This window comes from Arvicanthis niloticus, chromosome 9 (genome assembly GCF_011762505.2).
Source record: "Arvicanthis niloticus isolate mArvNil1 chromosome 9, mArvNil1.pat.X, whole genome shotgun sequence".
In the NCBI taxonomy this organism is placed as follows: domain Eukaryota; kingdom Metazoa; phylum Chordata; class Mammalia; order Rodentia; family Muridae; genus Arvicanthis; species Arvicanthis niloticus.
Window position 1 is genome coordinate 56772738 of NC_047666.1, and position 27243 is coordinate 56799980.

Consider the following 27243-nt stretch of genomic DNA (forward strand, 5'->3'; position numbering starts at 1 on the left):
TCAATGCTTGTGCATAGCTATGTTCTTCTAGGGAGAATCCAAAGCTTGTATCAGATATTCAAAGAGGCTCATACTTAAGGTTACCATTGCTGTGATGAAACACCAGGACCAAAAGCAAGCTGGGAAGGATAAGATTTATTTGGCTTACACTTCCACATCACTGATGGAAGTCAGGACAGAAACCCAAACAGGGCAGGAGCCTGATGTAGAGACTCTGGAGGGACGCTGCTCTGCTCTCATGGTTTGCTCAGCCTGCTTTCTTATAGAACCTAGTATCACCAGCTCAGGGATGGCAACATCTACAATGAGCTGGGCAACGCCCCATCAATCACTAATTAGAAAAATGCCCTACAGGATTGCTTACAGCCCGATTTTACAGAGGCATTTTCTCAATTGAGGTGTTCCCATCTCATGAATAACAACTCTAACCTGTGTCAAGTTGACATAAAACTAGCCTGCACACTTAGGGATACCAAAATACTTATAAACTATTACCAGGATAGACAGCAGTGTGACACAAAAGTCCCCCACTGGGAGGCGGCTGATACATTGTAGCAGCCTTTCTAGGTCTCCAGCTGGGACTTCTAAGGGACCAGATTCCTGGGATGGTGAGCCTTCAACACTTCATTTTTGTTAAGTGTTCCTGTGCTTCTAAATGCAATGCTTCAGCCAAGCTTGGACTTGTGCCTTCAGAAAACCACTAATGAAATATTAAATAGACAAGGAGAACCAGTTCATGCAGGGCTCTGGGTCAGCAGGAGGCTGAGTCTGTTAGGTACCTAAGAAAATTTAATAGGTAGTGACAAGGCTAGTCCTGGTGGCAACAACTCACTGGGCTCTTAGGTTTGGGGAGTTGGGTCTAGAGGTCTGGGAATCTCAGAAGCACACCACTTTTCAGCTGATGTCAAGCCAAGAATATTTCCCAGGCCAGAGGCCCCATCAAGCACAGGCCATTGTGTCCCCTGGATGGTCCTTCTGTTCCCCAACCACAGAAAGAGAAAAATAATCCTCCTCCTTCTTGAACAGATATCCATATCCTCATTCTGACTAGGAAACAGACTCAGAAGCATTGGTGTGATACATACAGGAATAACTTGACCGCCCATATCTCAGCATCTCCCCGGTTAATGCTTCTCATCACTTCTTTCTGCTAGTCTACCTCCCAGAACATTGGGAACACAGACACACACCATTGAGGCATACACAGCTCAACAAAGACAGAACCCCAGGAAATAGCTCTGACTTCCCCAAAGCACTCTTTCCTGGAGGCCCTATCTATCTATTCAAGCAGGATATTGGACTCAAAGGACAAAGCTGTACAGAAGATATCATTAACATACTTTCAACTGGCCAGCCCTATACCGCTGAAGTTCATAAGGGCAGGCAGGCCCCTGGGCTCTACTGAGCCACTAGGATCTACTCATCATAGACCTTGACACATTAAGTCTTTGAAGACAGAGTACCCTAACACCAGATTGAGGTATGTGTGCCATGCACACTGTAAGCTCTTAAAAGGAGGCAGATGTTGGCAGGAGAGCTGCCTATGGCTCAGGCCTGTGCTAATGTAAATGCTGAAGAGAAGGTAGAGCCAACATCTGGACCATTGCCTGCCTTGCCCAAATCACAGGTCTCACAGAGATGCCCTGGTGTTGTTCTCTGTGAGGAAAACAGGGGAGGTTTCGGGTCACATGGAAGACACAGGGCACATCCCCAAAACAAATCTCTCCTTCACTGTAACTGCAACCTCTCTCTCCTTTAAGAGCACTCTGATTCCTGCTGTCTTCAAGGCTTGTAAATGAAAAAAATCCTTTCCCCATTACTGAGCTCAGTAAAGCTGGGAATTTTTACATTAAAATCTCATTAGGAAACCAAAAAAAAAAAAAAAAAAAAAAAAAAAAAAAGCAGAAAACAATGCAAAGCACACAGAATGTGGGAATATCGTGAATCCATAATGGAACACTGGCAGGCTGGCCTTGCTCTGGGATCTTAGGACTCACACCCAGACTAGTTACGGAGTGTCCACCCTCCCTTTCCTCACCAGCTTCCTGTGTTCTCCATTTCTGCTGTGCTTTCTGCTGGGCTCCGTTCACTCTCATGAAGGTCATCTCTGGACCTCAGGGGAGAATCCTACAGAACTCAACCAGGGGTTCCCAGTTTTTGAAAACTCTTCAATTTACTCCAGTAAAGTGACATCTGTGTCACCAAGGAGAGAAGATGGCTATTCTCTCTAAACAGCAGGGGACTTTTTATAAGTTTTGAACCAAAGTTTTCTCCCTAGGGAGTCTCACATTGATCCTGCTTCTTCTGTAAGCATCGAGACTGCAGAACATTTTGCTTAACTAGCCACAATTACTTTTTCATCGGGCTTAGATTCTAATATGGTGTTCATCATGGTCCAGCTTTAACCCATGAACCTGGAGGTGCTATCTGCATCCACACCGCAGTGGCCTCATCAGGAGCAGGGAGATACTAACATTGGCCTGCAGGGCTCCAGCTTCCAACCTGGACTACCGCTGGCTGACCCTTGAATTCTTGGAGAATCAAGTAGTTTTTCTCCTAGTCTCCCTTCTCAGTCAAAATTCAGAGATGCAGTCATTCTCCAAAGGGCTGTGGACAACAGAATGTTAAATCATCTGCCCTAGTAGGCAAGAAAATCGGTACCCAAAAGGATTTAAACATGGGAGAACAGGGAACTGAATAGCGTCAGAGCATCTGTTCTGGGCATTTGACATGCATCACTGAATTCTATAACAACTCTGAAAAATAAAGAGCTCCTCTCTTCTCATGAAGCCAGGAACAGGCTCATGGAAGTCGAGGGGTTTGCTCTGGACGATGGAAGGGATGGGGTGAGATCTGGGCCACCAGAATCCAAAGCTCTTCCCGCTAAGAGCCTGCTCAAGATTATACAGCTGGTTGATAGCCATGCAGAAACGTAAGTGGAATAGCAGCAGTCGCACTTGTACACAGGTTGGATGTGGGGTACATGACCTTCTCTGGAGAAGACACAGACGGGCCAGTCCAGCAGAAGACAGGCCCGTTGTCCGTAGCCAGAGCTAGCAATCAGCCCACGCTGCTTGTCCCTCCTCATCTCACCCAGTGTTCACTTAAAGAGGCTTCGTCAGCCAGGCTGGATTTCCAGTGTCTGCCAGGCAGCTCCTGCTACAGCAGTGGGCCTCCCCGCTCTCAATAAGCCCAGGTTTCTGTGGAAGCTGAAGTTGCAGTCTCAGCTTCTGGTTATGAAGTGGGGCACTGCAATGCACGAACTGCTAATTCAGGAGAAGATATTGGGGTGAGCTTCAGCTGAGGGCTGGGTATACCAAAGTGCATACGGTAGCTACTGATCGACCAAGGCCACAGATTCTTAGAAATGTAGATTGTTTCAGGAATCCAAGTAATATAACAAAGGCCAGCATCCCTTAAGAAACTCCCTGTAGTTGCTACATTCTACTGAATGTCTCCATAAATCAACTCCCCCAAGACATTCAGCCAGTGTGCTCACATGTAAGGGCTGGTACTCAAGCTAAAGGTGGAAGATTGTAACTGAGTGCTTGCTCTAGTGGACACTAGACACTCTCTCCAACCTGAGCTCAAATCATTCTGTACAAAAAAAAAAAAAAAAAAACAATACAAAAATAAGTAACAAAAAATGTTACTTTTAAAAACATAAATCACTAGGAGATATAAAACTACCCAAAGAGGAATTCCCGGTGAGGGATGATTAGGAACGCTGGATTAGGAAGTAAGGAAAAGAATGCTCTTGGCCAACGAGTGGTCTCTCAGAAATCTATTACAGCAAGCGGAATTATCCAAGGTCCTGGAAAATTGGATACTTTTCTTCCTACTGATGACAAGACCTGATTAATGTGCCCAGACAGCTGGCAGGGCCCCGGTAGCTTCCTCGATAGACTGAAATACATTTTTGCATTTTCCTAATGAACACATAGCTTTTTTTTTTAAAAAAAAAATAGAGATATTAAGTTGTATGGATGCACGGAAGGTAATTATCAGATGGAGTTACTGTAGTAACTATAAAAGCCTGTAAGTATTAGTCAGAAATAATTCATGTGTTTCTCTCTCTCTCTCTCTCTCTCTCTCTCTCTCTCTCTCTCTCTCTCTCTCTCTCTCTCCTTTGCTTCACATCATGGATCCTTTATTATAAGCCAGAGTCTGGGGAAGTGTTGGCTTTAAGATGATCTAGGTTCTTTAGGAAATCTGATAAAAAAAAAAAACCAGCCTCAGACTTTCCTTAATTTAGAATTGAGTTTGAAAACAAGAGTAGCATCCTCAGCTCTAAGTGGCAGGACTGGGAACTCCATGGACTGAACTGGGGTTGAGCTAGGCAGCCCAGCAAACCTCCTTGAGGCCATGGAGGTTCCTTAGATCAGGGCTACCCAATATGGCAGCCGTAGCTTAGAAGGCTACCACACACCTGACAGGCCGTGTCTAGTGCTACTGAAAAAAAATGCATTTTAATTTATATTTAATTTTTTATTAATTTGAACTTAAATGACCACACACAGGTAGTAGCAAAAAATGGCACATTCTGTATGCTGACACCCAGAGTGGTCTTTTTTCCATAGTAAAAAGGGACTTTCTTCAAACTTCATTAGTTTATAAAAAGAGAGTCTTTTTATTACGCTGAGCTCAGGCTTACTTTTTAGAGTCCCTCCTTTGCCTTAGCTTCAAGTATCTGAAAGGGTTGTCTACACATCAATGTCTCCTAAGACTCAACCTGGCCACCCTGTAGCCATCCACCCAGCATTTATGTTCTTATAAGACCCCAAGTGACTACCTAGTCTGAGACCCAGTGGCTCTGTGGCCACTTCTGGTGTCACCGAGTACCTTCTCCTTGCTCTTCCCTTCCTCTTGGCCTCCTGAGCATCTCCTGTGGCACGAGGGAGCCTTCCACGAAGTTACATATTCTCAGATCAACACTGGGTCCCCAAGTCCTCATAGTTCACATTTTTGCCCCACCCTATAACACCACACACAGTAGGCCCTTGGGGAGACCTCCGACCTGAAGCATTCTTTAAATCTGAGCTTACACAGCCCTCTGCTCCTGAGCACTTCCGACCTAGCCTCTTCTGCCTCGTTCCTGTGATGGCTAATCTTGCTTGTCAACCTGGCACACCTAGAAGAGGGAACCTCAACTGAAGACTTTCCTCCATCAGATTGGCTTGTGACCAACGGTTTGTAGGGCATTTTCTTCAGTGCTAATGTTGAGGGGGTCCAGCTCACTGCAGGAGGAGCCATAAGAGCTCCGTAAGAAAGCTATATAAGAAAGGCCGATGATTGAGAGCCAGCAAGTAAGCCAGTAAGCTACATTCCTGGGTGGACCCTGGTTCTGTTTCTGTCTATAGGTTCCTGTTTGAGGTCCTATCCTGACTTCCTTCAGTCATGGGCTATGACTTGGAAGTCTAAGCCAATTCACTTTGGTCATGTTTATCACAGCAGCTGAAGGAAAACTAGAAGTTTCCGATGCATTTTCCCCCCACAAAGCCTATGAAAGGATCAAGATTATCTGGGAATTTTATCTTTTTTCCCCAGCCAACTTTTAAGACAGGGATGTATCTCACTCATCCTTGGTCCCTGTGAGTAAAACAATCCTATTTCAGGGCGGGTGCTCAATGACTTATGCCCAAGTCAAACACCAGGCAAAATGAGACTCTCTGCTCTATGGATCACAGAACAATCATACATACGGCGGCCATATGCCCCAGCTAGCTCAGGCTACTCTCCAGGTACACCAGTGTCCTGGTGATGTATTTAATTCTTACAGGTCTCCCATTTAAGTGTTAAACTATACAGTTTCCTTAACTATAAGGCTTGGACATGTGGAGTCTTTTATGAAAAGAAATTAAAGGAGACAATCCAATGATGACGAAGAGATTAAGAACAGGACTGCCTGGAGGTACAGAAAGGGTCATGGGCCTCTCCTTTTCTCTGGTAATGAGCTTTCAGGAGTCTATGATTTCTAGAAGTATTTTAAAGAGACTTTTTTTTTTTTTTAAAATCATCCATTTTAAGTTCCCCAGCCTGGGAATTGGAGGCACCACAAGGCTGTTTTCTGTGTTCATGTCGATAATGAAAGAGAGGAACGGTAGCTAGACACAGATTGGAGCTTGCCCAGCAAACACAGAAGGAACAACATAATGCAGGCCCATAAGAATTAAAGAGAATGGTGGATGGTAGCCCAGAGACAGAATGGATACAGAGTATACTGCCTCCCAGAGGCTGTCGACGGGAAGCTTGCTTCTTTTCTCTCTTAAAATCTGTCAATGGAAAGAAAACCATGGCCCAGTGTATGGCCAGCCAGAGGCTGTCTGCAGAGGCCTTTGCCAATGAAAGGACGAAAAGCCAGGGACCATCCCTGACAACCCTAAGAGCTTCTCAGGTTAAAGACGGCAGTTATGAAGTGAAATATGCCATTCATTGTTTCAAAAGGTCAGTCTCCTTCATTCACCAAGGGCAAGCTAACAATCTCTCTCTTTACTCAAAATTTAGACAGTTTGCTTCCCCTAATCATCACACCCCCTGATTCTGCTTCATTCGTTCCCAGCTTTTTGGAGGTGGAATTAATACTACCCAGACTGAGGTTTATATCTCCATGTTTTGATATCGTTTTCACTGTGAGGCAATTGTCACCATCAGGACAAGTCTCATCGACGGCTCACACACTTGTACCTTTATGTGTATGGCAGAAGCAATATTTATTTGCAGAATACTTCGAGTATGTGCTTTTGTTACCCATAGTTGCTATTCTATATACTTGTTTTCTAGAACTTTTCATCTTATAATTGGAGTTGTGTTCTCTGGCTGGTCTGGAACATACTACGCAGCCCAGGCTGCCCTCAAACAGAGATCTGCCTCCTTCTGCTCTAAAGTGTTAGGATTAACTGTGTATGCCAACATGTTCAGCTATAGGTGAGTTCTAATAAGACCCGAGAAATAGGCTCCCTGGCTTATACTATGGTGGAGCCTCAATTCTCTGAGGATACCGAGCAGACTTCTGAAAATGGCTTTCAAGACCCTCTTGTTCTAGCCTGTGAATGAGTCTCTAGGCCAGCTGTCATTACCTTTCAAAGGCTATCATCAATTCGTTTCAATTCCTTAAGGTTGCTGGGCTCCTCCTGGCCCCGAAGCGCTCAAAGAGAATCCCCCAGGTACACAGAAGAGCTTTCAACCATTCTCTGCCTTAGGAGTCACCTCTAGGTTTTGCCTACTTTGGAAGCCTTCCTGAAGGAGGAGGCAGTAGGTAAAGCCTCCCCTAGGTCAGGTTGCTTGGTTAGCCTTGAAAGACTAACAGCTTATCATGGAAATAAGGAGGCGCTGATAGTTCCAGACGGAAGAGTCTGCATGTGGTGGAGTACAAATACGTTGTCAAGAAGAGCAACATGGTGCGCTTGCGCCGCTACAGGAGGATGTGCGGAACTGCATAGACGGAAGCTGGGGCACGGGTTTCCAAGAGATAAGGGAAGCAGAAAGGAGCCAGATTCTCACTGAGCCTCTTGACTCAGCTATTCATTAGAATCAATTGGGGGAATTTTAAAAAAACCATGTCAAGATCTATGCCCCACCCAAGTGTGTGTGTGTGTGTGTGTGTGTATGCAAATATTTGTGTGTGTGTGTGTGTGTGTGTGTGTGTGTATACTTGAAGATTCTAGACATGGTGTATGTTTTCTTTAAGTACATATATATTTGTGTGTGTATGTGTGTTTGTGTGCGAGTGTGCATGGTACATGCATGTGTATAGATGTGCATGAGAGTAACGTTTTCCAGTTTTCATGGTATAACTATTTCTACCATGGTCAGCTTTAACCTACCATGATCTGTTACTGAGGGAAAGTCCGAAGGGATGTGTGGTAATAGCACACTATAATATTCCCTCCCTACAAATTCAAATCGATGTAAATAACATTAACAGCATAGTCAATAATAAAATATAACAAAACAATTAGAGAGTGGTGACTTTAGAACACTATTACCTTTGTTTTTAATATTATTATTATCCTATACATCTATATGATTTTTATGTCTTTGTGTAAAATTTTATTAAATGTCTTTATGTATTAACATCAGACTCCAGCTATAGTTGCCAGGGAGACTGTATTGTGCTGTAGGGACTGGCTGAGGCACAGCAGACAAGTGGTACTTCTGTGCTGTGGAAGCGGTGGGCAGGAGAACATGTTTGATGTTCTCATGGTCAGGCAAGAGCTTCTTAAGGTCAGTCTTACCACTTGGGTTCCAGGGCACACTTTGATAGCTGGCACACCTTATCTGAGCAGAATATTGTATGGGCAGCGATAATATAGCAGTGAACAGGTCTCTACGGGAAATCACCAGGTCATCTCCATGGATTTATTTATCTGTCTTTAGAGTTTCCCAGATACAACAACCTTTTAGCCCTTGGCTGAACTCTCCATGATAAGCCACAGGGCACCATGACAAGCCCTTAGCACAGCAGGCTGGTTTAGTGTTTGTAACCTGGGTAACGATACAGAGACCTCTTGTGGTCTCCCTCAATCTCTATTTGTCCTTGTGGAAAACAAACCACTTCTGAACCACCTTAATCAATTCCCAGCTCCACCAACCCACCTCAGCAAGAGCATTCTGTATCCTAGTGCCTAAAAGGATGATTACTGCCCAGGTCATCGTAGCCATCTCCAGCTAGCTCCTATGTGGGAAACTCATCAAGTCAGCTTTGGAAATGCTATTAGCAACCAATTTCCTCTTCCTAGAAATTTGCATCACCATCTTGCCACTGTATACTGCCAAAAGGAAAGCTATGTAATTTAATTTTAACAATGGCTGTATTTAACAACCCATTTGCATGAATCCCTAAACTTTAATCATTTGGCTGTCTCAGGACACTCTGGGCTAGCTCCAGCTCTATGTTACACAGTGTGAGCTCAACCCCATTGTAACTATGCGGAATCACCAGGGGTTAGGCACAGGCAATGGTAATTTTTAAAAGCCCCCAGGTGGTTGAAATGTGCACCATGGGCCAGCACCACTGATGTGTAAGCACCATTGAAAACTTGGATGGTCCCAGAACAATGGCAGCTGAGATTGCTGACAGATTTGGGTCTTAAACAGCAGCAAATTCATCCAGCATATCCTTCAGCAGAGTGACCCAGCTTCTCTGACATTTGGATTGACCAAGGTGGCAGAGAGACTAGTGGGGTCAGCAGCAGGTATGCAGGTAAAGGAGGTCCTGGAAGTAAGTTGGACAGTCCAGGGAGGGTGGGGAAGAAGGGAGGGAAGATAGGTACACTGTGGTCCAATGAAAGGCTGCAAGCGCTGATTCTCTGTTGCTGAGCACTGAGAAGACTGAGGAAAGTGGTTTCTGAAGGCCCCATCCCCCAACAGCCATTCTGAAATAGACCCTGAGGTTCATTTGCTAAGAGAGGAAGGCCAGAAATAGGATGGGACACTCGAGAGAACCGTGCTTTGTCCTTACCTACTGCAGGGAGCCAGTGTGGAGTCTGGGCAGGCTACCTCCCCATCCACAGAGGAAGGCAGCTTAAGAGAACCATGATCCTGAGCCCTGGAGACTGGTTTCCTCCTCCGGCTCTTGCTAACGTTTCCCTTCTCTTTTCTCTCCCCTCTCTTTCCCTTTCCTTAACTTCCTCCGTGGCTCGAATCACAGGCTGCTGCAGGTAGAAGGCTCCTTTCCCCTGGGAATCCACTACGTTTGTGTCTGTTTTCAGACAGACCTTGTGGGTAATCACTCTTGGAACAAATCCTCCATACTGAAAGGGATTTTCCAGGCCTAGCAATGGAAAATTGCTTTAGATCCAGAGACCCCAGAAACGTGCTATCTGTCCTTGGATGGCTCCTATTGGCAAGGGTGATTTTCTTACTCTGCTCAGGGAGGGAAACTGCACAACTGAGCACCATCAAAACAAAACAAAACAAAACAAAACAAAACAAAACAAAACAAAATGAAACAAAACTACTGTGCTTGGTTCTGCAGCACATATACTAAAATTGGAACGAGACCCAGATGCACGCATAGCCCCGTGCAAGAATGATATGCATGCACGTGAAGCAGTCTACATTCTTAGTATCTAATACTTATAAAAACGTTGTAGGAGCCGGAGGGTCATTTTTCAGAGCTATCTTAAGTACTGAGCAAAATACAGAAGGTGCTGAGAAAAAGCAACAGATGGTTCTGGAACATGAGAACGTGAGACTGAGCTTGGAGGCATATTTGACGACATAGCATCTCTTTGGACTAGTGCTTGATCCCCAGGGTTTCTATTGGGAAATAAAGGGAGACTGCAACCATGACTGCCTGAGGAGAAAGGGATTGTGGGTAAGATGCAACAAGTAGACCAAGTAGGTTTTAGACCAGCAAGGAAGAAACACAACATCCCATCAGACTGGGCATGGCCCTGCAGTGGAGTTTGCTCTCTTGCAAAGGGAGATTTTGATGCAGTCACTGCTGAACTTGACAGATGGAGTGAAGAGTCAGACAAAGAGCACCAGAGGAGCACAGCTCCTAGGAGGTAACTTGGCTGTGGACACTGGATGCCCACAGAGGAGTAGAAGCAGGGACATTAACCAGCCTTCTGCCTTTCGTCTGGCTCATTCTAAAATTTACACAGTAGTATATCCCCTGAGCTGTGCCACACACGGTTTTTGTTTATAATTTATGACCATTATTTTTTATGATTCATGACAGGTTCCATTACTTCTACTTAAATTTCTATATTTCTCATGAGGCTTTCAAGTTTACCATCAGGAGAGTGGAGGCAGCAAACACTTAGAAAGTCACTGATTTCATCTTGAATGGCCAATCTGGAGCTGTGGAATTTTTACACAAGTTATAAATATTTGGCATAACACCTTTTGGTTTCCTAAGATAGGGTCTTACTATGTAGTCCTGGCTGGCCTAGAACTTGCTATATAGACCAGGTTGGCCTGGAACACAGAGGGATCTTTCTGTTTGGGTCTCCTAAGTGCTTGGATTAAAGTAGTTTGTCTCCATGCAGCTAGCATGACACTTGATGTACACAGGGGTCTGTGTATTTGTTTGGTCTAATAGGGAATAAAAAGACCAATTGGCTCCAGCCACTGGTGCAGTTACTGCAGATATTTTAAGGTTTAAAGCATTTACAGTGATGTGGCACAGACAGATACCCCAGGGACACATGTTGGAACCATGCGTTTCTGTGATCAGTCAGTCGCAGCGTACACACCTTTGTGCACAGCTGCAGAAGTGAACTTTAGAAGATGGACAAAGGCAGAAATCTGTCACATTCATTGTTTATAAAGTTACCTGCTGTTTATTTTTGTTATCTTCTGCTACATGCCTTACTTAGATTTAAACATTTCCAAGGAGAACAATCAGAAGAGTAAACACGCAGAACTGCCTGACCATTTCATGTAACAAGCACAGCAGTAAAAAGTTAATTACATCCCGCCTGTTTGAGTTCTTTTAGCTCTTTCTGCCCCTGTGATTTTTTTAAATACTTATCTAACATGTATGTACTACAGACATATTTAGCCGATATGAAACAGTGTCTTCTGGACATGACATGGCCACTGCACACATGAACCTAGAGCAGGCCTTGATTCCCACATAAAACTTGCTCCAAATCAAGCCAGTCAAGATCTCAGCATGAACTGGGGAAGTTGAGAGCTATGGGCAGTGGATGTGGACGGCTGCTGGGGGAAGGGGGTCAGCTTTCTTCAGGGAATCTGGTCCCTGGGAGGCTTCTGTTCCCCAGTGGATGGCTTACAGCTCTAGACATAAAAGCAGCACCAACCCTATTCAGTGGGGTGAAAAAAAGACATGACATTCAGAGGGAGACACAGAATCCTGGGAGAGGGGGTGATGGGAGTGTTGGTAAGTATGATCAAAATATGTTGCAGACATGCATGAAGAGCCTCAACAAATAAAAGTATATTTTAAAATAAATAAAAAAATTTTAAAAGCAAAAAGTTACTGAATCATTTAGTTGTCAAGTAGTACCCCAGAGCAGTATAACTTTATTTATAAAATATTCTATGTTTTCCTTAGAATGCCATATTTCAATGAAAATTATTTCATAAATTACAAGTGGAAAGTATTTAGCAAGGAAATAAGTTGAGAGGATGGCCAGTTCTGTTTAATGTTTTATGAAGTTTTCATGAATAATCCAAGACTAATTGTTGAGAACACATGTATTAAATTTATGTAAGTGTAATAAAATTTCTTATGAATGTACTTTTCAACTACTTTCTTTACAGCTTTTCATGTAAATTAGTGTTTTGGTTTTGAGACTTCTCTAGAGGAAATTGTACATTCTTGGAAATTGATTCCTTATTCCCTCTTGGCAGCTAATGGGTTTTTTACCAAGTTTAAATGCAAATTGTATCATAACAACAGACGATACTATCATTCTCAACCATGTCCTATGTTCCCCTTCTCACCATCCCCCCAAAATGCTGTGTAGTTCTTTCCCCCACCCTGGTGGAAGGGAAACTGACTGGCAAAAGATAAGTTCCACTTACATCCTTGGTCTATAGAGTTTTCTAATGTAAAAAGTCACAGAGGTTCCTGGCTCATTGTGACACAGGGTGATATTAACTTAACTTCTGTGCTTTTGAATTCTTCCGGGTTCTCTTCTCCTCTCCTCTCCTCTCCTCTCCTCTCCTCTCCTCTCCTCTCCTCTCCTCTCCTCTCCTCTCCTCTCCTCTCCTCTCCTCCCCTCCCCTCCCCTCCCCTCCCCTCCCCTCCCCTCCCCTCCCCTCCCCTCCCCTCCCCCCCCTCCCCTCCCCTCCCCTCCCCTCCCCTCCCCTCCCCTCTTCTCTTCTCTTCTCTTTTCTTCTCTGCCTTGCCTCCTCTCCTCTCCTCTCCTTGCCTCTCTTTTATTCTTCTCTTTTTTTTTGAGACAGGGTTTCTCTGTCTGCCTTGGCTATTCTAGAACTTGCTTTGTAGATCAGGCTGGCCTGGAACTCATAGAGATCTAGCTGCCTTTGCCTCCTGAGTGCTGGGATTAAAGGCATGCTCACTGCACGCTGCTGCATGGTTCACTCCTGTTTTTCGAGAACTTCTTTATTATTTCTCTTTTCAGGTGCAAAAGATCATCTTCCTTTCTAGCTGTCTGTCTTGTCACCAATCATTCTTATTTGGTGGCAGATCTCTTAAGAAAAGACCATGTAGTCTTTCTGGCTCCACCCAGTGTTTACAATACCTCCTTCCTCTGCTCGGATCCCATAGACTTTGTCACCTTCTTTCCTGTAACACATCTCTCTATGGATGAGACTGTGTTATTGCCCTGGGCTTTCCTTAATAGTCTTGCTCTGTCTGTCTTTAAATTCCTTCCCCTTCCTCTCTAAACAACCATGGGGCTGAGTTGTACCTAAAGCTCACACACAACCAGGTATTTCCCCAGTACTCTACAGAAAACACCAAACAAAAGTCCCATTTTAAATGAGGTAAGTCTCTGCCCCACCCCTTTTAGACTGTAAACTCCTCAAAAGTGGGGTTGATCCTGTCTGCCTTGTCTACTGTGCCTCGTAACTGTAAGTGCTCATAAATACCGATGATGAGGTGGAGTACATGCATACAAAAGAAGAGTGAGCCTGGGTCAGACAACCCTGGGGTGTGCACTGCAGAAGACAACCAGCCAGCTTTTATTTCACAAAGGCAGTGTGGCGGAGTGGTAGAGGGATAGACATCCAGTTGAACCCACTTTTGCTAAGCCCCTTCAGGGAATCTATGCTCAGTTCCAGGATCTACAAGCAAAGCAGAAGTAGGACCTGGAGAACCAAGTACAACACTGCAAAGTAATATGGGTCAGAAAAAAAAAAAAAAAAAAAAAAAAAAAACACTGGCAGAAAGGGCGGGAAATGCGCCACCAGGCAAGCTGAGAACTGACAGAAAGATGAAGCACACAGACCATCTTTGAAAAGATGAAGAACTCTCAGATAAATAGTGGCACATGATTGTCTGGGCAGAAAGCTGCAGGGACCTTGGGCTATAGGGAAGAAGTGTGGTAGCACTGTGAACTTGTGTGATGTGGGATCAGTGGAGGCAGAGAGCTTGCTCGTCTCTAGACATCGCAACTGTGTGACCACTTGAGATCCCAGCTTCTGAAGGATCTGTCCCTTCCCTGCTCATCAGCACCTCTGGCAAAAAGTAGGGCCAGGAAGTAAAAAGCTGCTCACTAAACAGCTCTGCTCAGTGACTAAAGGAGGAAGCTGAGTGGAACACATCTGAACTGGCTCCTCCCTCTCCCACTCCTAGCCCATTCTCCAGTGGATGGTTGCTCTGTGAAGGCCACTGGGTAAAGGGCACTTTGACTGGCTTTATTTCTGTCTGTTTTCAAACTCTGGGTCTCTGTTTTCCCAAGAAGTCATGGGAAGAGGTTCCTCACCTTGATGGACTCTGATGGGGAACCATTTCTTGGGATGATTCTGATTATTACCTTCACTGACAGCCCAGCGAAAACCCCCAACTTGCTAGGCTGCCTCCTTGGCTCCACCCCCTTCTCCGTTTGGAATTTGACCCTTCTGTTTATAACAGGCATGGCTTACTCCAGAGTCACAGCTGACCCCTTACTCCACCAGCCACCAAGACATTATGACTTAGAACCTAAGGAGAAAGGGCATGGTCCTCCACCCCTCACAGGGCTGTTCCACATTTACTTCTCTTGTTAGCCACAACTGGATGATGATGGCAGCATTGGAAGGGAAACTCCAGGCTTCTGATTCACTGTTACCCCAACGTTCCACGAGTCTGTCCCATTTCTCCTCTATCTGCTGCTGCCTGCATCTTCATCATTCTCCAGAGGTCCATATGTGTTGCATGCTTGGTCCCCAGTTTGTGGGGCTACTGGGAAGCAGTAAAACCTTGGACAGATGGGACTCGGCATAATTACATTAGGTCGCTGGCAATATTCCTTTGAAAGAAATACTAGAACTCCGTTCGCTTCCTGTCTCTTTGTCTCCTGGCCACAATGAGATGAACAAGCCTCCTCTGCCTCAAGTTCTCACCAGCAGAAGCAACAGAGAGAGCCAAGAGCTCATGCTCTGAAACCAGTAGAAACATACTTCTTAGCTGACTGTCTCCAGTAATTATTCTGTCTACAGCAAGCTGATTGATACATTGTATCTCATCACCCCTTTCTTCCTGAGTTTTTTCAACTACTGCAGAGGCTATCTGCATGAGACAACAGCAATGGTCCCATGTTTGGTACTTAGGATTGCCTAAAAGGTAGAGCACCTCATTTAATGCTGAGAAAGCTAACCGAACAGCACACAGGATGTCACAGTTGGTTGAATGCAGGGTTGCTGATTTTAGAGTGTGTGATCCCAACCCTAAGATAAAGCGCCTCTCTCACCCACTAGTGGCCTGGAGTTAAATGGCTACCTAGCATGGACTTTTGAGTACCTGTACCTACCTTAATTCAATTTAAAGTGATTTTTAGTAATGGATAAAGTCATAGAAGTGTTAATGTTGTCTCATTCATAAAGAAAAGGCATGATGGATATACAGGCTAGAAGTCTGGAAGCAAAGATCTAACCATTTCCATCCTAGTTCAGGGACGCTCTGGAATTCCACTTAGAGACCTCCTGGACAATGGTTAAGAATCGGTGGTCAGAGTAAGGATGTATTCAGAGCAGAGAAAGACTCTATGTAGCTGGATAGCAGCAGTACCAACTTAGAAGCACTGAGTAGTCCCTGGAAATTGGTCTTCCCAGTTAGTCTCCCTGATGCTCCTGGAATTCCTCACAGGTAATTGTTTGGATTTTCTCACAGGATGCTTCCAACAGCTGAGAGTGAGCTTCCCAAGCGTTTCCAACAGTCAATCCATTTATTATTAACTTATTAGTAAAACTGCCAGTGAGAAACGCTGTCTACTACTCTGTGAGTGCAAGAGATAGGATGTACATCTTAGTGGTAGCTGGGCCCCAGGTAGCAACCTGAGGGAGACCATCTTAGCTCACTACCACAAAGCAGGCTGCAAGAAGTGCTCCCCAAATTGATAGAAGTTACATACAGGACAACCTGGGAAGGCTTCTCAGCGCTTCTCAGTGTTCTCAGGAACACTACAGCAAACCTACGTGATGAAGCCTAGCAGGTCAGTTACTTTAAAGTAGCTAATTTATAGGGTGTTTCTGATCCAAGGCTCTATCACGTGTTTCCACAAGGCCGTTGCTGAGTGTGACTCAGCTTTGATGGCTCTAGAGCAGTGGTTCTCACCCTTCCTAATGCCGCAACCCTTCAACACAGTTTCTCATGTTGTAGTGACACCAACTATAAAATTATCTTTGTTGCTACTTCACAACTGTATTTTTTGCTACTGTTATGAATCATAATGTAAATATTTTCGGAGATGGGGGTCTGCCGAAGGGGTCATCACCAAAGTGTGGAGAATGAGTGCTCTAAAGTCATCAACTGCCAGAACCGGAGGGGTCCTCAGGGACCAACTCATTCATAACCTTAACCCTGAGTTCAAAGACCCTTTGAAACCTGCAGTTAGCAATGGATGGTTAGTTAGCCCACGAGAGAGTGGCCAGAAGCACGTTCCATGTGTATATGATTCCGGGAGCTTCAAGGACCTTTTGGAGCATGTCCGGGTCAAAGACATTTGATGTCATTCCCTCCTCACAGTTCTTCATTCATAAATGATAAGAGAAGGCAGGGACTGGGAAGTCTGGAGCCTTCAAGTCACAGGCAGCCAAGCTGAGCACCAGTTACAGGGGTTTACTGTAGCCCATGAAGGCACATGCTGAGGACCTGAACCTTAGGAGAGGCCAAGTCACTAGAAACTGTATCTCTTCATCCCTATCCCTGCCCCACCAGTCAAAAGCCTCAGGGCTGGCTCAGAAGGAGGCTACACCTGCTGCAGGCTTTCCCAGGATGTGTTCTGGTCTGAGAACACCATCCATCTCACTTGCTGTAATGAGGACAGTCCTTACCCCAAGTGGGGCTCCCAAAGAGGCTGGCCCTGTTATTTAAGGCTTTGTCTCTCTACAAATAATAAATGCAGAGAGCACAGGCCTGGGAAAGTTAATTAGTATCATTATGTCTGTAATTCTAATGTTGCTCACTGGCAGAGCTCTTTCGTGCCAGCTTTCAGCCCAGAACAGGCTTCTGGGATATGCACCAGGATAAGCCTTGTAAAAGCTGGCCTTGTCTTGTGTCTTAGAATGGGTAGCACCTCTGCTTGGGGTTGAGAGCCTAGAGGATAAGGCTGCTGGGGAGAGTTTCTCTCTGTGTGCTCCATCCCCACCCCCACCCCCACCCCACCCCACCCTCAGCCAGTGTCTCAGTTCCCAGCAAAAAGAACAAGAGTGTTGAAAATGCAAATGTCCCAGCCATCTTATTAGAACACCATGACACATCATCGGATACTGCCTCAAATGGCTTGTGCCATCGGGGAGAAAAGGGGATTGAGGAAACATCCAGGACCTCACTGATCCATTGAGCGCCATGTTGATAAGATTGGGTAGAAGGCTCTAAGAGAGCTGAAACTCAGTTGAGCATCACGAGATAGAGGAGGAGGATGCTCAACGTTTCGACACACCCAGGCACACCAGGCTCCCATGCCTGGCACCATCATTTCACCCTTTACAGGCTGTGTTCGTAACAGACCATTGTCTAGAGGCTAAGGATGTACTTCAGGCGGCAGAAGGCTGACAGCATGCATGAGGCCCAGGGTTTGATCTCCAGCACCACAGAAATCAGCATAGTGGCACACGCCTATAATGCCAGTGTTTATGAGGTGGAGGCTGGAGAACTAAGCAAGGTTAGCTTGAGATACATTAGACCCTGTCTCACAACCAAACCAAACCCCGTTGTCTAGTTATTGTTTTTCAGTTGCAAACCACAGGTATGTTTCCTATAAAGAAACAGGCTGCTTTGCACATTAAAGCAGCAAAAACAAGTCCAAAAGGTGCCATGAAAATGACAAATTCTGGTCTGTATGAAGCAGATTTGAACCACACAAATGATACTCAAAGGCATTAACCCAGGGACAGCGTCCCCCTTCCAGGGACAGCGACCCCCTTCCAAAGCACATGCTCAACTTACAATAACTCTGACATAGAAGAGGCCCCTAGCACTGGTCGATGCTGCATACATGTTACAACTGATTTGACTGTTCTAAGGATGGCACTGGGAGTCAGGGCACCCAGACTAAGGACATCCCAGCACTCTGGTTAGCTGTCTGTGACAGGTAAGATTAGCTCAATGCCACGTCCCTATGTCTCTGCCATGTGAACTTGAATAACTTACTTTTATGTCTTGAGGTCATGTCTTCTTACCCATGGAATGGGAAATGGGCAGGACCTCATCTAAGTGTTGGAAAGTCTTATAGCTTATGGGGAAGAAAAGAAAGGAAAGGAAAGGAAAGGAAAGGAAAGGAAAGGAAAGGAAAGGAAAGGAAAGGAAAGGAAAGGAAAAAAGTTATTTACGTTGGATCTGTCTCTGGCTTCCTGCTCTCTTTACTCTTTTAACAACAACAAATCCCCTTCTTAGCCCCTAGCCTTGGGTGTGTAAAATTCTCAAGGTTAAAAACTGTTTCTGCTTATGCTAAAATGTGGAAGAGAAAACGGGTAAAGGGATGCAAATGGTTACTTACAATTTCTCTAAAAGGCTGGAGGAGCTAAATAAAGGGTTCATGATTATTAGTCCAGGACAGCCTATCATCACTGTTGCACGGACAAATTGTATTGCGTGTCAGAAGCACAGAAGACGCATGATAATTTATCAGTCAGGACCCAGAAAATTGTACAGTACATGAGCCTCTGCAGCCCCACGCATCCATCCCCGCCACACCGTCCTGGCTCTGTTAAAGGGACACTGCCAAGAAAGGCCCTGATTTAGACCTTGGTTTAAAAAAAGCACTTTACTAAAATGCAAAATGAATAGAAATATTTCTGCGATATTTATCAGGATACAACAGAAAGAAGAAAACAGTGTTTTTCTCCCTTGTCCTCCTTCCCGCCTGTGGTTATCACCATTCTCTAGGTAGTTTCCTAAACACAATCACAAGAAAGAAAATTAAACTTGTGTTGTAAACATGGAATTGGCCAGGAACACAGAGGAGATAGGGAGACAGACCATCAGGGCCTGTTGAGAGGGGGGAGGAAGAGAAGAGAAGAGAAGAGAAGAGAAGAGAAGAGAAGAGAAGAGAAGAGAAGAGAAGAGAAGAGAAGAGAGAACAGAAGAAGAAAAGGGATAAAAGAGAAGAGGAAAGGAAAGAAGAGAGAAAGCAGAAGCCAGGCACACAAGTGGCCAGGGTCAGAGACGGATGACGTCAATGCCCAGTGTGGGAGACATTCCACCCCCACCCCCACCCCCACCCCCACCCCCACCCCCACCCCTGATGGAGAGGCGTATTTTATTGCTGACAGTATTTGGAACTTGCAGGATGCAATGATGACTTTTAAAAAGATCCACATTTTGCCAGTTTTATTATCACTTTTAAATTCTCCCATAGACAATAAGTCCCTAAAGAGCACAGTGGGCAGATGGCTCCATCAGCTCATCCCTTAGAAGGTCCTTAAACTCATTCACTGGCCTAAACATGTTAGGCTGGACCACTGGAGGGACCGGAGGGACCGGTGTCCTGGGAATAGGTTTATGAAAGGAATCCTCTAACCCTGGGATATTCTGATAGAAAGGTGAGATTTTTAAGGACTGCAGACTAAAGAAGCCAGAGAGGAGATGTCAAGTCTGTCTATCCATCAAGGCATTCAACCCACCCCAACAGAAGGGCCTATGGTCTGGGACATACCCAGAACCCCTTGGAAGCTGCTCCTGTTTTTCCACCTTGTGCTCCTGAGGTTGTCTTGACCTTGGGAACTCACTCCTAAGGCCTGGTGTTCCACCGTCACCAGGGTCTTGCTGTGTTATGTCTAACTTATATCAGTATTAATGCTGAAAGGCACAGAAGCCCAAAGAAGGGCAATAGTATCCTTGATATACTAAGATATGTGTGAGTGTATTGTCACACTCATGAGAACACATCACCTATGCAAAGCCATGCACCTTGCCCATGTGTACCTCCATTTCCCTCCATTGAGACCACTGGAATCTACACCAGGTGACTCAGCTATTACACCTGTTCATCTGGGGCCTTCAGGACCACATCCCACCATGCCTTCTCATGTAGGAGACGGAGACACTTCCATATGACATGCAGTGACCCTGTAGACCACTCTCAGATGGCACACAGAACCAGAAAGAACTCTGGGAGTCACAGATGACTTTCCATCTTTGTCTTCACTCCTGGTGTGACTTAGCGCTGGCCACAAAATGTCTGAGAGCCTCATTTCAGAGAGTAGCAAAATGGGGCCGACATGCCATGGTTTTGAATGAGCAGTGTCAGTTGCATGAATGAATGCATACATACCATGTTTCTAAGTGCACAGTGTCAGTTACAGGACAAAGACACACTGCCTCTGTGCACAGGGTCTATGGCTGCAGTGACAGAAGCAGTGTGCTTTTTTTGGAATGTCCTGGCTGTCACCCCGTAACCAAAATGACAGTTTGATGGATGCTGATAGTGGGTGAAAGAAACACTGTACCTTTCCTTGGGAGGGCCTCCTGCACCACCTGTGAGCCCATGAGCCACAAGAGTGGCACACTCCAATGAGATAGGACAGCAATACTGTCCAAAAACCCAGCCTGGGTCCTGAGCCTGGCCAGTGTGGTGCCCTCTGTCAGTAGGTTGGATGACTGACCCCAGACCTCCTCCGGAAAATAAAAATGGAACTGAGAAGCAGAAGGCACGTCCCAGAGAGGGAGGGCACGGAGCACTCATGAAAGTCTTGCTTCTGTGGAACCCACAGCTACTGCTGGAGCTGAAATGCTAACTATGAGTTCCTAGGACAGCCCATTTAATTTCTCCTTTTGTTGGCTGGATCCCAGCCCTCCCTTCTCCTCCAGGCTCCTCCCCAAATATCTCACCAGCTGCGGAGTTGCTCCACCCCTAATTATTAGCCCAGGGCTGCCAAGATGCAGCTCCACCCCCGCAGAGGATGGCAGCAGAGCACAGAATGTGACAATGGCAGCAGCAGGTGGCCCTTCAGAAAAGGCCAGATCCTCTCTCTGTGTGATTACTGCCACCCATCTGCAGCCAGACAAGCCTGGGCAACTCTGCTCTTAGGGGTACTGTCCTCTCTTTGTGGACACAAGTGGAGGTTTCTGGGCAGAAAGGTGAGCTAGGAACACACCCAGTCAGCCATAAAAGACTGTTCAGTCCAGGGCCACGGTATCCTGGTTATAGCTCAGTGCCAGAGTCCTCCTAGAAGAGTGAATAGTTCAGCCTTCCACAGCTTCCACAATACGGAGGACTCCTGGAACAGGAATGGTCCCTACTGTGACACAAAATGGTAGTGCCTGCCACAGAAGGGCAAGGCAGCCCTTTAGAAGGAAGTGACAAGAATCTCCAGCAGCATCCCAGCATTCCTAGTATATTTACTTCTCTCTGTCCCTGAAGTAGCCACCGAGCAACCTCTTGCTCACCTGTTATTTGTTGAGAATGCTGTGTATTCCCACATTGTGCTGCGTGTTGGAGTTACAACTGAGAGGCCTTACCCACTCCATCCAGCTCCAAGCACAGATCTCCTGGGGGTGTCATACACATGATTTTAGAGAGACTTTGTGAGCCTGACAAGGAATGCTTTCCTAAACAGACTTGCCCCAAGTCACTGGACTTCGGATCCAGTGTGCTCTCTACCGCGGGCACACAGATACCTGTTCCCCAAGCAGGGACTAAGGGGCAGCGTTGGCAGTGAGCTCCACGTGAGCAATCTTTGCAGTTTTCATGACGTTTATCAAACAGCTGCTGGTGGAGAGCTCTGTGCTGAGACAGGTGGTCTGAGTGAATGATGCCCGGCTTCCCTGATTGGTCTTCTAGCTTGCTTGTTTATCTGATCCTTCTCTAACATCTTTAGGTTGGTTTAAACTATGGTCCTCTCAGGTGAGAAGGGCCCTCTGTCTGTCTTCATCCCTCTTGATCTGGTGGCCTGCACCAATACAATACTCCCTGTAGCATAGTCAGCCTGAGTCACTGCTGAGCCCCGGCCAGCAGTGAGGCCGGGGGAATCTTGTTAATTATAGCTTCACTGGGCTGGTTAGACTCTTGTCAACTTGACACAAGCTAGGGTCATCTGGGAAAAAGGATCCTCAATTGAGAAAACTGCCTCCACAAGATTAGGCTGTAGGCAAGTCTTCGGGGACATTTTCGTAATTAGTGATTGATGTGGGGGGGTTCCAGTCCATTTTGGGTGGTACTACCTCTGATCAGGTAGTCTTGGGGTATGTAAGAAAACAGGCTGAGAATCAAGTCAGTCACAGAGAGAAAAAAACCAGTAAGCAGCACTCCTCCATGGTCTCTGCTTCAGTTCCTGACTCCAGTTTCCCTCCCTGAGTGAGTTTCTGCCTTGATTTTCCCAGTTAAACGAAGTAGGTGATATGACAGACTGTACTGTGTAAAATAAAATAGACCCTTTCTTCTCCGCGTTGCTTCTAGTCATGGTGTTTCTCATAGCAACAGAAACCAAACTAATGACAGTCGCTGTGAGAAAAATCCCTGCTGCAGTCAGTATATTAAAATATATACATGCCAGGCGGAAGGCTCGCTCTGTATCGGTAACAGTGGCAGTACTGAAAAGCATCCGTAGGTAGAATGTACAGAAAGGAGAGGCAGTAGGGGCCGAGAAAAATACCAAGTGACCATTACACATTAACCACACACAAGAACTCAGAAAGACTCCTGAAAGGAAGCCTGCAACCATCCACGAAGAGCTTTAAATCTAGGGAAGTTGTCAGTGTCCATGACCTTGAGAACTTCCGGTCTGGTCCTTTCACTCTGCAGTGAGACAGCTAAGCCTGGCCAGTTTGTGACAAAACAACTTGCTCATAGTTCCATAGGAACCCAGGAAATGCACCTCTTGTACCTCCTGCCAGACTTGCGTGGCCGAGCTGGCACTGCAAGCTCGCACGTCACAGTTCTACCAGCGCCTCTGCAGAGCACAGGACGAAGGACTGTCCCTTCTGCACTGGCCCAGGTGGTCACCAAGTCACAACAAAGTGCTGTCCAGCAGGAAGGGGAACAGGGAAGGGATCAGCTTGACCTTTCTGAGGCCACAGGCCCTGGATGAATCTTGTCTTCTTTCAGCTTTTTTCCCATCGGAAAGTCAGGCCAGCCCTTGCACTTAGAAAATTGAAAGCTATACATGGTGGGTGGTGTTAAGAATGGATCCTCCCAGCACTCAAGAGCTGGAGGCAAAAAGATCAAAAGTTTGATCCCATTCTGGGATACACAGCCACCAAACAATAAAGCAAACAAAGGTCTGTGTGATATTAGGCCCAGGCAGCCAATGGAAGCTCTCTATGTCTGCCACTACTCAGGTCACAGCGAACTTGCCAAACTTGGAATTCTCCTGCCACAGATCCTCATGTGGGGCCACCCATCTTTCCATATAATCCAATATCTAATAGTTGTATGACTGAGGTCAAGCCTGCATCTCTTAGCTGTGACAGTTGGCTCCATCAGGGTTGCTAGATATAGAAAGAAGCTGGTCTATTGTCATCCACTGACAATGTGTCCTTCCTGAAGCCATGGGTATTGCCTATTATTAGATTCTCTGACTTCTAAATGAATGGTATATAGATCTCTCTGAAGTGATGGAGGAGGAGTGGTGTCCCCCACAGAAGTGAAGACCTCTACATGGGTGTGTATGAGAGATGACCATGTTGCCAAGACCTAGGAGTGAGGAAATCACTCTGTCCAAATTTCCACACTATAGCCTGGCCCACAGGAGGCAGCATGGTACAGGCTATGATATACTGTCTTAGGTGGCAAAGGCCTGGCAGCTTTAAAGACAAGCTCAGGCTGCCTCACCAGCCCATCAGCCTAGAGAATAACGGGCAACATGTACTCACGGTCACAGGAACACCAGCAAGACTTAGGAGGTCAGAGAAGGTGGGAGAGAAACCCAGAAGAGCCAGAAAGGCCACAAAAGCAAGAAGGGTGAAGACGGCCATTGCCCCACAATAAAGACTTCAGTCTGACACATACAGTAGCCACATTTTCCACAGGATGAAAACAACATTCCAATTCTAGGCCATCAGAGCACACCAAAGAAGACTCTAGAACTCAGTGGAAAGTAAAGACAATTGATCAGGAAAGGAAGAGAAAAAAAATGCAAATATTGTAAATAAAAGTGTTCATCGAAAAGGGGCAGGAGCTGGGCTCCAGGACCAAATGTCCAGCCTCACGAGCTGTAAGGCCCTGCTCAAGGAGGGACATTGGACAGCTAAGCTTCATCTTCTGTGAAACAGGACTCAGCCAGTTCCTGCAGGTCACGGCTCCACCAGCATCTGTTCATAACACAGGGAAGAAAGACACTGTCCCTTCTCATTGTCTCAGCTGTGCTCTTTCCTTGGTGGCCACCGAGCCACAGCAAAGTGCTGTCCAGAAGGAAGGGGAACAGGTAAAGGACCTCACCTACAGGTAAGCTAACCTGTGAGAAAGGAATTGTAAAGCCCTTAGAAGGGGGGAATAACAAAAACCACTAATTACAAGAAGGGAAAATGAAACGAGATGGGTGTGACTTACAAACTGTCCCCGAGACAGAAAAATAAAGGTCTGGGATCTCCAAGTCCTTTTGAGGGGCACAGGCCCAGTGACCTAGCTTCCTTCCACGAGGCCTTATCTCCTAAAAAAATCCCACCACTTTCTAATAGCACCATAGGCTACAGAGCAACCCTTAACACATGGACCTTTAGGGAACATTCAAGATTTAAAATCTTACTGTCTCTCCATGTCATGTCCTTTGGCATGTTGTGATGAAGCAAGAAGGCCCTCACCAGATACCAAGCAAGGGCTAGCACTACCAGCCAGAGTTCTCTCGTTAGAAATTACCCAGTTATAAAAAGTGGAGCGTGGTCACAGATGGGAAAGCAAGGGGAGATGAAGCAGGTGGGGGGGGGGCAATTTTACAACTTTGCAGCCCACTCCCCTTCTTCACATCTACACACTGTTAGGGGCTCCATGCTCATTATTTGGGACTCATCTCTCCTCATGGTGGGCAAGTGCTACAAATGTCCCTCCTGCCCCACCGTCGTCCCACTGTCCTCCATGTGGAATGCTGACCCCTTGCCTTCACCTGCTGCTGCCTAGGGTGACCTTTCTCTCATTCATCCCAGCTTGCAGCCCCCTCTCTGATATGCTACCCTCTCTTATGTCTCCATCCCTGACGTCTTTCTTTCTTGGTTATTGGCTGTTTTACCCCATTAGAATGCAGGCACCAGAGGAGAAGCCCTGTCTCGTGTTCTTTCATGCTGAGGGTCTAGACTACAGCTTCAAACATGGAAAAGCTCAGTGAACATCTTTAGGGGGAGGAACTGACAAGCTGTGAGCACGGTGAACAGGAACCCATGGATCTTTCCCATAACAAACAATATAAGGCACTGAACAGCCAGGAAAAGTGTGGCTCTTCCTTTATCAAAGGTCTATACAGACCGACCAGATTCCTTCCTCTTATGATGGATTCATGTTGGTACCACTTACTCTGCCAGACGCCAAGATCATACATGTATCCTAAAGCCATAGGCCCGTTCTGAGCACAGAATGCAGAAGGATTGAGGCCTTTGTTTGTTAAATCAGTGAGTTGAAAAGCTTCAGCAATGTGGATGAGCTGGCCTCTCCTAGGGCTGGTCTCTCAGCAGTGTATTAACATTGCTAAGGAGCCTCCAGAATGAAGTTGCATGAAGAAACCTTAGTCCTCTCGGTCCTGATCAGAGAGCTGTTCCCACTCACAAGACCCCGGGCCTCTGCAACTGACTAGATTTCCCAGCAATATGCCAGGTCTGTGGTCAGAGCTACATGATTAGACAGCATGCTAGTGCAGGGATTGGCCTTGCAATAGGGAGTGATAACTCAAATGACAACTTAATCTGATGACAACATCAAAGTAATGCTTTGGTTATTCTTGTGGTTTACCAAAAGACACACACACACACACATACACACACTGAGAGAAGATGGAGATCCTTTATTATTATCTTATTTTTATTCTGATTATTTGAGTGATATAGGGGAGAGGTGTGCAGGTAGGAGCGGGTGGATGGGCTGCATGCAAGCAGAACACTTTTCAGTACACCAAGTGCCATCAGACCCAAACTACATGGGGATCCCATAAGCCACTGCCCGTGCTCTGCCAATGGTCTGAGGTGCATCAAGTCAACCTGATGTTGCTAGGAGAACCAGATTTCTCCCCAGCACCATAGCAACAGACTCTAAAGTGTGTTAAGCACACAGTCTGCTCACACTTTACGCCATAAGCTGGGAAAGAGAGCAGCAGGAGCTGTGGGGGTGGGCACATGGATATTTTCCTAAACCAATTAGCTGAAAACTCAAATACATGAGGCTTAGTTTGAATGGAGAGGATCGCAGGGACCACACATCTCCTTTTAAATTCCTCAGAGACACTGAGAGTTACTGTATCACCATCAAACTTTGGGGGCCTCTCTGTGGCGCTCTGCATTGTAGCATATCTACATCTGCTGTGATCAGAACAAGGTGTTTTACCGAGAAAGGCTTCCTTCCTGGGTCACGAGAAGCAGCCAATAGCAGCCAACAATGCACACACTCTCATCCTGATGTTCTAGATCAGAGGTTCCCAACCTGTGGGCCGGGGTCGCACATCAGCTATCCTATGTATCAGATGTTTACATTATGATTCATTACAGTTACGAAGTAGCAATGAAATATTATTATGGCTGGGGGTCACTACAACATGAGGAGTTAACTGTATTAAAGGGTCACATTAGGAAGGTTGAGAACCACTGCTCTAAACCAAAGACTCCAGTTCTTCATGCATGGTAGGGAAGAATGTTGTCCCTAAAAGGCCAGAAAAGGATGATGCTTGTTTTTATCCCTAAGCATCAGCGGCAATGGGTTTGGTGTGGTAGTAGGACTGCCCCAGTGTCAGGGCAGAAAAGTGGGTCTGGGAAGAATGGGCTATCAAACAGCTGACAGCACCTTCCACAAACTGCAACAAAGTCTTCCAGGAGTTAGCGATAAGGGAAGAAGTGCCTCTCCAGCATGTGCTCCCCCGCCCCAATGCCACAGACTGTTGCTGGGCTATCTATACCAGTAAGTGCTAGTATAAACTTGAACAAGTTTATTTGTTGCAATTGGCCTGAAGCTTGGGTCCCAAAATGTGATTTTTTTCAGGCAGTCATGGTATAAGAAAACTTATTTAAAATGCAAATCCAGACATCTC

The 27243-nt window shown here is 45.9% G+C and overlaps 1 protein-coding gene and 1 non-coding gene across 25 annotated transcripts in view; one reads left to right on the top strand and one right to left on the bottom strand.

Moving 5' to 3' along the window:
* The window catches only part of Cacna1c (calcium voltage-gated channel subunit alpha1 C), a 610552-nt gene that overhangs the window by 240040 nt on the left and 343269 nt on the right, over positions 1-27243 (bottom strand). The window lies entirely within an intron of this gene.
* Positions 9961-10065, top strand: LOC117715915 (U6 spliceosomal RNA). The gene has a single exon (XR_004607697.1). It is a non-coding gene; the product is annotated as a U6 spliceosomal RNA (small nuclear RNA).